This window comes from Salvelinus alpinus, chromosome 9 (genome assembly GCF_045679555.1).
Source record: "Salvelinus alpinus chromosome 9, SLU_Salpinus.1, whole genome shotgun sequence".
Taxonomy (NCBI): Eukaryota; Metazoa; Chordata; class Actinopteri; order Salmoniformes; family Salmonidae; genus Salvelinus; species Salvelinus alpinus.
In genome coordinates this window covers 61,367,632-61,380,092 of record NC_092094.1, presented here as the reverse complement: position 1 = coordinate 61,380,092, position 12,461 = coordinate 61,367,632, and positions in this window count along the sequence as shown.

Sequence of the window (12,461 nt, the reverse complement as noted above, 5' to 3'; positions counted from 1 at the left end):
TCATTAGAGAAACCAAGGCTGTCGAGTCTGCCGATGAGGATGTGGTGATTGACAGAGTCAAAAGCCTTGGCCAGGTCAATGAATACGGCTGCACAGTATTGTTTCCTATCGATGGCGGTTACGATATCGTTTATGACCTTGAGCGTGGCTGAGGTGCACCCATGACCAGCTCTGAAACCAGATTGCATAGCGGAGAAGGTGTGGTGGGATTCGAAATGGTCGGTAATCTGTTTGTTGACTTGGCTTTCGAAGACCTTAGAAAGGCAGGGTAGGATAGATATAGGTCTGTAGCAGTTAGGGTCAAGAGTGTCCCCCCCTTTGAAGAGGGGGATAACCGCAGCTGCTTTCCAATCTTTGGGGATCTCAGACGACACGAAAGAGAGGTTGAAGAGGCTAGTAATAGGGGTGGCAACAATTTCAGCAGATAGTTTTAGAAAGAAAGGGTCCAGATTATCTAGCCCGGCTGATTTGTAAGGGTCCAGATTTTGCAGCTCATTTAGAACATCAGCTGACTGTATTTGGGAGAAAGAGAAATGGGGAAGGCTTGGGCGAGTAGCAGAGGGGAGGGCAGTGCTGTTGTCCGGGGTAGGGGTAGCCAGGTGGAAAGCATGGCCAGCCGTAGAAAAATGCTTATTGAAATTCTCAATTATAGTGGATTTGTCGGTGGTGACAGTGTTTCCTATCTTCAGAGCGGTTGGAAGCTGGGAGGAGGTGTTCTTATTCTCCATGGACTTTACGGTGTCCCAGAACTTTTTTGAATTTGTGTTGCAGGAAGCAAATTTCTGCTTGAAAAAGCTAGCCTTGGCTGTTCTAACTGCCTGTGTATAATGGTTTCTGGCTTCCCTGAAAAGTTGCATATCACGGGGGCTGTTCGATGCTAATGCAGAACGCCATAGGATGTTTTTCTGTTGGTTAAGGGCAGTCAGGTCAGGAGAGAACCAAGGGCTATATCTGTTCCTGGTTCTAAATTTCTTGAATGGGGCATGCTTATTCAAGATGGTGAGGAAGGCATTTTTTTTTAAATGACCAGGCATCCTCTACTGACGGGATGAGATCAATATCCTTCCAGGATACCCCGGCCAGGTCGATTAGAAAGGCCTGCTCGCTGAAGTGTTTCAGGGAGCGTTTGACAGTGATGAGTGGAGGTCGTTTGACCGCTGACCCATTACGGATGCAGGCAATGAGGCAGTGATCGCTGAGATCTTGGTTGAAAACAGCAGAGGTGTATTTGGAGGGCAAGTTTGTTAGGATGATATCTATGAGGGTACCCGTGTTTACGGAATTGGGGTGGTACCTGGTAGGTTCATTGATAATTTGTGTGAGATTGAGGGCATCAAGCTTAGATTGTAGGGTGGCTGGGGTGTTGAGCATGTTCAAATTTAGGTCGCCTAGCAGCACGAGCTCTGAAGATAGATGGGGGGCAATCAGTTCACATATAGTGTCCAGAGCACAGCTGGGGGCAGAGGGTGGTCTATAGCAGGCGGCAACGGTGAGAGACATGTTTTTAGAGAGGTGGATTTTTAAAAGTAGAAGTTCAAATTGTTTGGGAACAGACCTGGATAGTAAAACAGAACTCTGCAGGCAGTCTTTGCAGTAGATTGCAACACCGCCCCCTTTGGCCGTTCTATCTTGTCTGAAAATCTTGTAATTGTGGATGAAAATGTCTGAATTTTTGGTGGTCTTTCTAAGCCAGGATTCAGACACGGCTAAAACATCCGGGTTGGCAGAGTGTGCTAAAGCAGTGAACAAAACAAACTTAGGGAGGAGGCTTCTAATGTTAACATGCATGAAGCCAAGGCTATTACGGTTACAGAAGTCATCAAAAGAGAGCGCCTGGGGAATAGGAGTGGAGCTAGGTACTGCAGGGCCTGGATTCACCTCTACATCACCAGAGGAACAGAGGAGGAGTAGGATAAGGGTACGGCTAAAAGCTATGAGAATTGGTCGCCTAGAGCTACTAGAGCAGAGAGTAAAAGGAAGTTTCTGGGGGCGATAAAATAGTTTAAAGGAATAATGTACAGACAAAGGTATGGTAGGATGTGAATACAGTGGAGGTAAACCTAGGTATTGAGTGATGATGAGAGAGATATTGTCTCTAGAAACATCATTGAAACCAGGTGATGTCATCGCATATGTGGGTGGTGGAACTGAGAGGTTGGATATGGTATAGTGAGCAGGGCTAGAATCTCTACAGTGAAATAAGCCAATAAACACTAACCAGAACAGCAATGGACAAGGCATATTTACATTAAGGAGAGGCATGCTTAATCGAGTGATCAATAAGGGTCCAGTGAGTAGAGGTTGGTTGGGGTCGTGGCGATCCAGACAGCTGGCCGGGTATATGGCTATCGGTAGCAGCATAGGATGGAGGTCTGTTTGTAGATACCTCGTGCGTTTCCGTCGGTAGGTTAGTGGGGTTCCGTGTGGTAGAGGGGATCAATCCAAATTGGCAAAATAGATATAGTGACCCAAGGAAAAAAATAAAATAAATAAATAATAATAATAATAATAGTTGTCCGATATACTTATTCAGATAGCAGCCGATAAGACAGCTAACGATTAGCGGGCCCCAGATGAGCGTTCAGGTAACGTCGGGACGGAGGTGCCAGCTGGATAAATCCCTCGGGCAGATAACGTCGGCAGTCAGTCGTGAAGGCCCGGAGGGGCTCCGTATCTGCAGCAACAACAAAAGAAACGGGTCCGGATAGGTGACTGTACCCAGGAATGGCTGATGGAACTCCTCAGCTGGCTAGCTCCAGAATGATTTGAGTTTGCTCCGGGGTCGACGTAAGCCAATAGTCACACGGTTTGCAGCTAGCTAGCTGCGAGATCAAGGTGCAAGTGTCCAGAGCCTGCGGCTGGAATCCGGGGAAACTGAGAGAAAAAAAAAGTCCCGGAATGCTCCGGTCCGAGTCGCGTTGCACAAAAGTGCCGGTAGATTATCGAGCTAAAGGAATAGCTGATGACCACAAAACGTGGGCAGCTGAAACACCAACGCTAGCCAGCAAACCGGCTAATTTCGGGGCAGCTACAGATTAGCTTCTGGCTAGCTATCGGAGTAGCTTCTGGTTAGCTTTCAGGCTAGCTTCTGAATTAGCCCCTGGCTAGCTTCCACGATGGATTTTCAGATTGAGGTAAATAATACTTTTTTGTAATTGGTGGAGCGGGTTGCAGGAAAGCTTTTGCAGGAAAGCTTTTGTAGTTGAGTTCTTGGGTAATAAAATAAATAAAAGATATGCGAAGAAAGGTGTAAATATATATATATACAGGACACGACAATACGGAACAAGAAAAAGACGTCTGAACTGCTAAGCCACCTTGGGACATGAGTTGTTGCGCCAACAGTTGTTGCCTTCTCACCAAGCTGCTTGCCTATTGTCCTGTAGCCCATCCCAGCCTTGTGCAGGTTTACAATTTTATCCCTGATGTCCTTACACAGCTCTCTGGTCTTGGCCATTGTGGAGAGGTTGGAGTCTGTTTGATTGAGTGTGTGGACAGGTGTCTTTTATACAGGTAACGAGTTCAAACAGGTGCAGTTAATACAGGTAATGAGTGGAGAACAGGAGGGCTTCTTAAAGAAAAACTAACAGGTCTGTGAGAGCCGGAATTCTTACTGGTTGGTAGGTGATCAAATACTTATGTCATGCAATAAAATGCAAATTAATTACTTAAAAATCATACAATGTGATTTTCTGGATTTTTGTTTTAGATTCCGTCTCTCACAGTTGAAGTGTACCTATGATAAAAATTACAGACCTCTACATGCTTTGTAAGTAGGAAAACCTGCAAAATCGGCAGTGTATCAAATACTTGTTCTCCCCACTGTATATGTATTTGTATGCATGCGCGTATGGATATATATATTTACCCCAAAAATATGGGGGATTGGAAATGATGCAGACAATTACATTGGAACATTCTTTCCGCAATATTAAGCTGATTCACCCCTTTAAAAAAATTACAAAATAAAAACTTCTCTAGGGTAGGGGGCAGCATTCGGAATTTTGGATGAAAAGCATGCCCAGATTAAACTGCCTGCTTCTCGGGCCCAGAAGATATGATATGCATATAACTGGTAGATTTGGATAGAAAACACTCTAAAGTTTCCAAAACTGTTAAAATAGTGTCTGTGAGTATAACAGAACTGATTTTGGTTTTGTAGTTTTCTATTCAATGCCATTACAGTATCCATTGACTTAGGAATCAAATTGCAGTTCCTATGCCTTCCACTAGATGTCAACAGTCTTTATAAATTGTTTCAGGCTTGTATTCTGAAAAATGAGGAAGTAAGAGCAGTCTGAATGAGTGGACCCTAAAGTGTCACAGAGCTTTTTCATGCGCGCGACCGAGAGAGTGCCTTTCTTGTTTACCTTTTATACTGACGACGTTACCATGTTATTGTCCGGTTGAAATATTATTGATTATTTAGGCTAAAAACCTGAGGATTGAATATAAACATCGTTTGACATGTTTCTATGAACTTTACGAATACAATTTGGATTTTTTGTCTGCCTGTTTTGACTGCGTTTGAGCCTGTGGATTACTGATGAAAACGCGCGAACAAAACTGAGGTTTTTGGATATAAAGAGATTTTATCGAACAAAAGGAACATTTATTGAGTAAATGAATGTCTGCTGAGTGCAACCATATGAAGATCATCAAAGGTATGGGATTAATGTTATCTCTATTTCTGACTTGTGTAACTCTTCTACTTGGCTGGTTACTGTTTGTAATGATTTGTCTGCTGGACTATGTTCTCAACTAATCGTAAGGTATGCTTTCGCCGTAAAGCATTTTTAAAATCTGACACCGTGGTTGGATTCACAAGAAGTTAATCTTTAAACCTATGTAAAATATGTTTCGTTTTCTGAATTTTTATAATGAGTATTTCTGTATTTGAATTTGACACCCAGCAGTTTCACTGGCTGTTGATGAGGTGGGACGCTAACGTCTCACGTACCCAAGAGAGGTTAAAGTTCAGTGTCACGACTTCCACCGAAGGTGGCTCCTCTCCCTGTACGAGCGGCGCTCGGCGGTCGTCGTCACCGGTCTACTAGCTGCCACCGATTCCTTTTCCCTTTTCTGTTGGTTTTGTCTTGATTGTTTTCACCTGTAACGCAGGGGGGTCATAAGGAGCGGATTAGTCTCTTCCTTATTGATTCGCCTGCGTTTCCAGTGGTGCTGGCGATTCCCTGGTTGGCTATTCACAATCCTAAGATCTCATGGAAACAGGGGGCTCTAAAGGGGTGGTCAGAGGAGTGTTCAGGGAGGTGTATAGGAGTTTCCATCGGCGTGCAACGGCGATGGAAACTCCTATATCATTTCACGGAGCGCACTTTTTCACAAAAGTGGATCCTGGATCTCAGGAGCGCGTATAACTTGGTGAGTAACCGGGAGATGAGTAGAAGACCGCGTTTAGTACCACATCTGGCCATTATGAGTACCTCGTCATGCCGTATGGGTTGAAGAATGCTCAAGCCGTCTTTCAATCCTTCGTAGACGGGATTCTCAGGGACCTGCACGGGCAGGGTGTGGTGGTGTATATCGATGACATTCTGATCTATTCCGCCACACGCACCGCGCATGTGTCTCTGGTGCGCAAGCTACTTGGGTGACTGGTGGAGCATGACCTGTACGTCAAGGCTGAGAAATGTGTGTTCTCCAAACAAGCCGTTTCCTTCCTGGGGTATCGCATTTTCACATCTGGGGTGGTGATGGAGTGTGACCACGTTGCAGCCGTGCGTAATTGGCCTACTCTGACCACGGTAAAGGAGGTGCAGCGGTTTTTAGGAATTGCCAGTTACTACCGGAGGTTTATCCGGGGTTTTGGCCAGGTGGCTGCTCCAATTACCTCATTGCTGAAGGGGGGGCCGGTGCGTTTGCGGTGGTCAGCGGAGGCGGGCAGAGCTTTTAGTCATCTGAAGGCACTGTTTACCGATGCTCTCGTATTGGCTCATCTGGACCCCTCTTTGGCGTTCATAGTGGAGGTGGACGCGTCCGAGGCTGGGGTTGGAGCCGTGCTATCACAGCGCTCGGGCACGCCACCAAAGCTCCGCCCCTGCGATTTTTTTACGAAGCAGCTCGGTCCGGCTGAGCGAAACTATGACGTGGGGGACCGGGAGTTGCTGGCTGTGGTAAAAGCTCTGAAGGTGTGGAGACATTGGCTTGAGGGGGCTAAACACCCTTTCTCATCTAGACTGACCACCGTAATCTGGAGTACATCCGGGCAGCGAGGAGACTGAATCCTCGCCAGGCAAGGTGGGCCATGTTTTTCACCAGATTTAGGTTCACCATCTCCTATAGACCAGGTTCCCTTAACACTAAGGCCGACACGCTGTACCGTCTCTATGACACCGAAGAGCGGTCCATCGATCCTACTCCCATACTTCCAGCTTCATGTCTGGTGGCACCGGTGATATGGGAGGTGGATGCGGACATCGAGTGGGCGTCAAGTTTGGAACCCGCGACACCACAGTGTCCAGCGGGTTGTAAGTACGTGCCGCTTGGTGTTCGTGACAAATTGATCCGGTGGGCCCATACACTACCCTCTTCGGGTCATCCGGGAATTGGGAGGACAGTGCGGGGTCTTAGGGGGAAGTACTGGTGGCCCACTTTAGCGAAGGATGTGAGGTTTTATGTCTCCTCCTGTTCAGTGTGCACTCAGAGTAAGGCTCGTAGACAGCTGCCTAGAGGGAAGTTACAGCCCCTCCCCTTTCCACAACGGCCTTGGTCACATCTGTCGGTGGATTTCCTCACCGACCTTCCCCCGTCTCAGGGGCACACTACGATCCTGGTCGTTGTGGATCGGTTTTCGAAGTCCTGCCGTCTCCTCCCGTTGCCCGGTCTCCCTACGTTCCTGCAGACTGCAGAGGCCCTGTTTACCCACATCTTCCGGCACTACGGGGTGCCTGAGGACATTGTTTCTGATCGGGGTCCCCAGTTCACGTCCCGAGGTTGGAGGGCGTTCATGGAGCGTCTGGGGGTCTCGATCAGCCTGACCTCAGGTTTTCACCCCGAGAGCAATGGGCAGGTGGAGAGAGTGAACCAGGATGTATGTAGGTTTCTGCGGTCGTATTGCCAGGACCGGCCAGGAGAATTGGCGCGGTATGTCCCATGGGCGGAGGTGGCTCAAACCTCACTCCGCCACTCCTCCACGAACATGTCGCCTTTCCAGTGCGTGTTGGGCTACCAGTCGGTCCTGGCACCATGGCATCAGAAACAGACCGAGGCTCCTGCGGTGGAAGAGTGGGTGCAGCACTCAAAGGAGACCTGGAGAGCCGTCCAGGAATCGCTCAAACGGGCTGGTGGGCCGCAGAAGGTGAGCGCTGACCGCCACCGCAGTGAGGCCCCCGTGTTCGCATCGGGGGACCGGGTCTAGCTCTCGACCCGAAACCTGCCCCTCCGCCTGCCCTGCCGGAAGCTGGGGCCGCGGTGTGTGGGGCCATTTAAAGTCCTGAGGAGGATAAACGAGGTGTGTTATAGGTTACAGCTCCCTTACTATCTCATTAACCCCTCGTTTCATGTGTCTCTCCTCAGGCCGGTGGTAGTTGGTCCCCTGCAGGAAGGTGAGGTGCCGGAGGTCACTCCGCCCCCTCTGGACATTGAGGGGGCCCCGGCGTACACGGTACATTCCATTCTGGACTCTAGACGCTGGGTGAGGGGCCTGCAGTACCTCGTGGATTGGGAGGGGTACGGTCTGGAGGAGAGGTGCTGGGTACCAGTGGAGGAAATCTTGAATCCATCACTGCTGAGTGATTTCCACCGCCTCCATCCGGATCGCCCTGTGCCTCGCCCTCCGGGTCGCCATCGAGGCCAGTGTCGGTGCGCTGCGGGAGACGTCGGGGGGGGGGGGGGGGCAGTCGGGGGCGCTCGGTGGTCGTCGTCACCGGTCTACAAGCTGCCACCGATTCCTTTTCCCTTTTCTGTTGGTTTTGTCTTGATTGTTTTCACCTGTTCCTTATCTGTAGTTAATTCAGGGCTATTTAAGCCTTCAGGGCCGTGCGGGCTTATTTCCTTTCTGTCAGTGGATGTTTGTGTTTTATTCCTATACGGATTGTTTTGCTGTCCCGTTTTTGTGGTCATTGCGCCTGTTGTTTTGGCTTGACCCAGTCTCATTTGGAAATGTTGCTCTCTGCGCCTGACTCTACACCCACCACTCCTAGCTACCGTGACATTCAGTTATATTTGTGTTTGCCATCATGGACAAAAAAAAGGGGGCGTCACAGCAAATACCCATAAATAGCAACAACAATGTATTCTGTGTGTGTGTGTGTGTGTGTGTGTGTGTGTGTGTGTGTGTGTGTGTGTGTGTGTGTGTGTGTGTGTGTGTGTGTGTGTGTGTGTGTGTGTGTGTGTGTGTGTGTGTGTGTGTGTGTGTGTGTGTGTGTGTGTGCGTTTGGTGAGTGGGAGTCACTAGTGCAAAAAGTCTCCTGAGAAGTAGGTGTGAATAGAGTCAGTGAAACGTTACAGGTGATTGTCTGTGGTCCATTGCACAATCAGATGTTCTGGGTAGGGCTGTGGTGGACGTGGACGGTTGCTCTTGTTTTCGTTCTGACGGCACCTTTTCTCCCAATAAGCGTGCTTGGCCTCGCTTCTCCGGTCTGCTGATGCAATCAGGTCTTCAAATTCAGGGGAGCGCCAGGGTGGGGAGGTTATTAAAAATGCATCGATATCTTCTGGGTCCGTCTCCACATCAGACGTCACGACTTCAGCTGGCCCCTCAAATCTCCACCTCTTTTCAGCAGAGAGCTCTTTTAGCCGACTGGGCAAAGCTTTTGGAATTACTGGAGACAATAAGTTATTCTGCCCAATAAACAAACGGTATTGAACACTGAAATCTCAAAGTAAAAAAAAAGACACTATAATCTGTGGAAGAAGTCTTAACTTTACAAAACTCAGTAAGTTATTTAAAATGTATGGATTGGTTCATTCATAAACTAACCTGTCTATGGCAATGGCGCCTTTGCTTTTTCACGTCCGTCTCTGATACTCTGTCTGTGGTGACCGACGACCGATACTTCTATTTCAGTCCAATATCGGGTTCCCGCTGCATCTGATGAATTTTTAGCAATGGTTATATGCATCAGTGTAGCGAAATGCTTGTGCTTCTAGTTCCAACAGTGCAGAAATATCTAACAAGTAATCTAACAATTCCACAACTACCTAATACACAAAAATCTAAGTAAAGGGATGGAATAAGAATATATACATATATATGGATGAGCAATGACAGACCAGCATTGTCAAGATTCAACAGATGGTATAAAAATACAATATATACATAAGAGATGAGTAATGTAAGATATGTAAACATTATTAAAGTGCCATTATTAAAGTGACTAGTGATCTATTTATTAAAGTGGCCAATGATTTCAATTCTGTATGTAGGCAGTGATGGCCTTGAGATAGAAGCTACTTTTCAGTCTTTCAGTCCCAGCTTTGATGCACCTGTACTGACCTCGCCTTCTGGATGGTAGCGGGGTGAACAGGCAGTGGCTCGTGTGGTTGTTGTCCTTGATGATCTTTTTGGCATTCCTGTGACAACAGGTTATGTAAGTAGGTAGTTTGCCCCCGGTGATGTGTTGTGCAGACCACACCACTCCATGGAGAGCCCTGCGGTATTCCTCGTCCAGATGGGATAGGGCAGTGTGCAGTGTGATGGCGATTGCATCGTCTTCTGACCTATTGGGATGGTATGCAAATTGAAGTAGGTCTTGGGTGGCAGGTAAGTGTCACGACTTCCGCCGAAGTTGGCTCCCCTGCCTGTTCGGGCGGTGCTCGGCGGTCGTCATCACCGTCCTACTAGCCGCCACCGATCCCTTTTTCGTTTGTCTGTTTGTGTTGTCTGATTAGTTGCACCTGTGTTTTTTTTGGTTGCGTAAATGAGCTTCCCTATATTTAGGAGTTTGACCCGCCCTTGTTTTGTGCGGGATTGTCTTTTGGTTACGTGCGTTGTGTTTTTGCAAGTGTTTCTCTGCGCCCTGTATGTTCGGGCTTATGATTTTTGTGAAGCAGTAAAAAGGAATATTTTTCCCAAGCGGCTCTCTCTCTGCGTCTGATTTCTTTCACCCACTTAGTCCCGCGTGACAGTAAGGTGTAAGGTGGAGGTGATATGATCCATGACTAGTCTCTCAAAGCACTTCATGGTGACAGAAGTGAGTGCTATGGGGCGATAGTCATGTTGTTCAGTTACCTTTGCCTTCTTGGGTACAGGAACAATGGCGGCCATGTTGAAGCATGTGGGGACAGCAGACTGGGATAGGGAGAGATTGAATATGTCCGTAAACACACCAGCCAGCAGGTCTGCACATGCTCTGAGGACGTGACAAGGGATGTCGTCTGGGCCGGCTGACTTAAGAGTGTCTACTCACATCGGCCACGGAGAAGGAGAGGCAGAGCCCGCAGTCTTTGGTAGCGGGCCGCGTCGGTGGCACTGTATTATCCTCAAAGTGGGCAAAGAAGGTGTTTAGTTTGTCTGGAAGCAAGATGTCGGCATCCGTGATGTGGCTGGTTTTCTTTTAGTAGTCCGTGATTGCCTGTAGAACCTGCCACATACTTCTCGTGTCTGAGCCGTTGAATTGCGACTCCACTTTGTCCCTATACTGACATTTTGCTTGTTTGATTGCCTTGCGGAGGGCATAACTACACTGTTTGTATTCGGCCATATTCCCAGTCATCTTTCCATGGTTAAATGCGGTGATTCGTGGTTTCAGTTTTGCGTGAATGCCGTCATCTATCCACGGTTTCTGGTTAGGGTAGGTTTTAATAGTCACAGTGGGTACACCATCTCCTATGTGCTTCCTTATAAACTCACTCACCGAATCAGCGTATAAATCAATAATATTCTCTGAGGCTGGTCAGACCAGCGTTGAATAGTTCTTGTCATGGGTACATCCTGTTTGAGTTTCTGCCTATAGGACCGGAGGAGCAAAATGGAGTCGTGGTCAGATTTGCCGAAAGGAGGGCGGGGGAGGGCCTTGTATGTATCACGGATGTTAGAGTAGCAGTGATCCAGTATATTGCCCGCACGAGTGCTACAATCAATATGCTGATATAATTTAGGTAGCCTTGTTCTCAAATTTGCTATATTAAAATCCCCAGCTACAATAAATGCAACATCAGGATATATGGTTTGCAGTTGGCATAGAGTCCAGTGAAGTTCCTTAGGGCCGTCGTGGTATCGGCTTGAGTGGGGATATACACGGCTGTGACAATAACTGACAAGAATTCTATTGGTAGATAATGCGGTTGGCATTTAATTGTGCGGAATTCTAGGTCAGGGGAACAAAAGGCCTTGAGTTCCTGTATGTTATTACGATTACACCATGAGTCGTTAATCATTGAAGCATACACAGTACTCAGATTATTGCATGGTGTGCTTTTTCCGTAAAGTTTTTTTTAAATCTGGCACAGCGGTTGCATTAAATAAAGGTAAAATATATATTTTTTAAAAAGTAGCCATAATCACTAAACTGCTAATAACCTCAGCCTATGGAATTCCCAGACCCAATCTGCCATACTTTGAGAGCGGAAAATAGAGTGATTTTGTCCTTTTGGAAATGGCATTGGAGAGCCTACTGGGTATTCACAGCCATCTGTCAGAATGCTACAAATACCAAGTACTGATGGATCACAAGCTGGCCAAATCCTTTATGCACTCCGCAACACCATACACTGCTGCTCTCCAGGCCCTGAAAGCGAGATATGGTGAGCTACCCCAGCTAGTCCAGAATGAACTAAACGACATCCTAAACACGTCTCCAATCAAAATGAGACACCATGCTGCCTTCCAAAAGTTCTCTCTTGCTGTCCAATCGCTGACCTCGATGCTCTAATCCATTGAAGGAGAAGACGGGAACGAGCTGAAATGTGACTCCCACGTAGACAGGCTTCTTGGAAAGCTTCCAGCCTACCTCAGAGACAGTTTCGTCAAACATTGTTTGAACAAAGGCATCCTGAAAGAGGGCCCGAGAGGCACCTATGCCCTAAAAGACCTGGCAGCATGGTTGCAGGTGAAGGCGAGGGCGAAGAACATCACTCACCGGGCCACAATCTCAGCCGCAGCCTTCGGGTAAGGATAGAGTTTGAACGCAAGGAGGGTCATAAAAGGCCAAATCCCACTACCATGTACTTAAATAGTGAAGCCTGGGAGGAACCCTGAAGGGAGGAACTCGGGAAGAAGACCTCTCTCAAGAGCAAGAAAATCAAATTCCAGCCTTACTGCCCCTATTGCAATAGTAAGGGGCACTTCCTTGGCTCATGCACCAGGGTACAACAGCTCACTCAACCCCAATTTAACTTCTCACGAGTCAGCAACCCTGATCCGGTAGCACCCCCCAACTCACCCCACTGATTAGCACAGATAGCATAGCGTCACAAGTAACTTGTAGCATCTAAATATCATTAAATCACAAGTCCAAGACACCAGATGAAAGATACAGGTCTTGTGAATAAAGCCACCA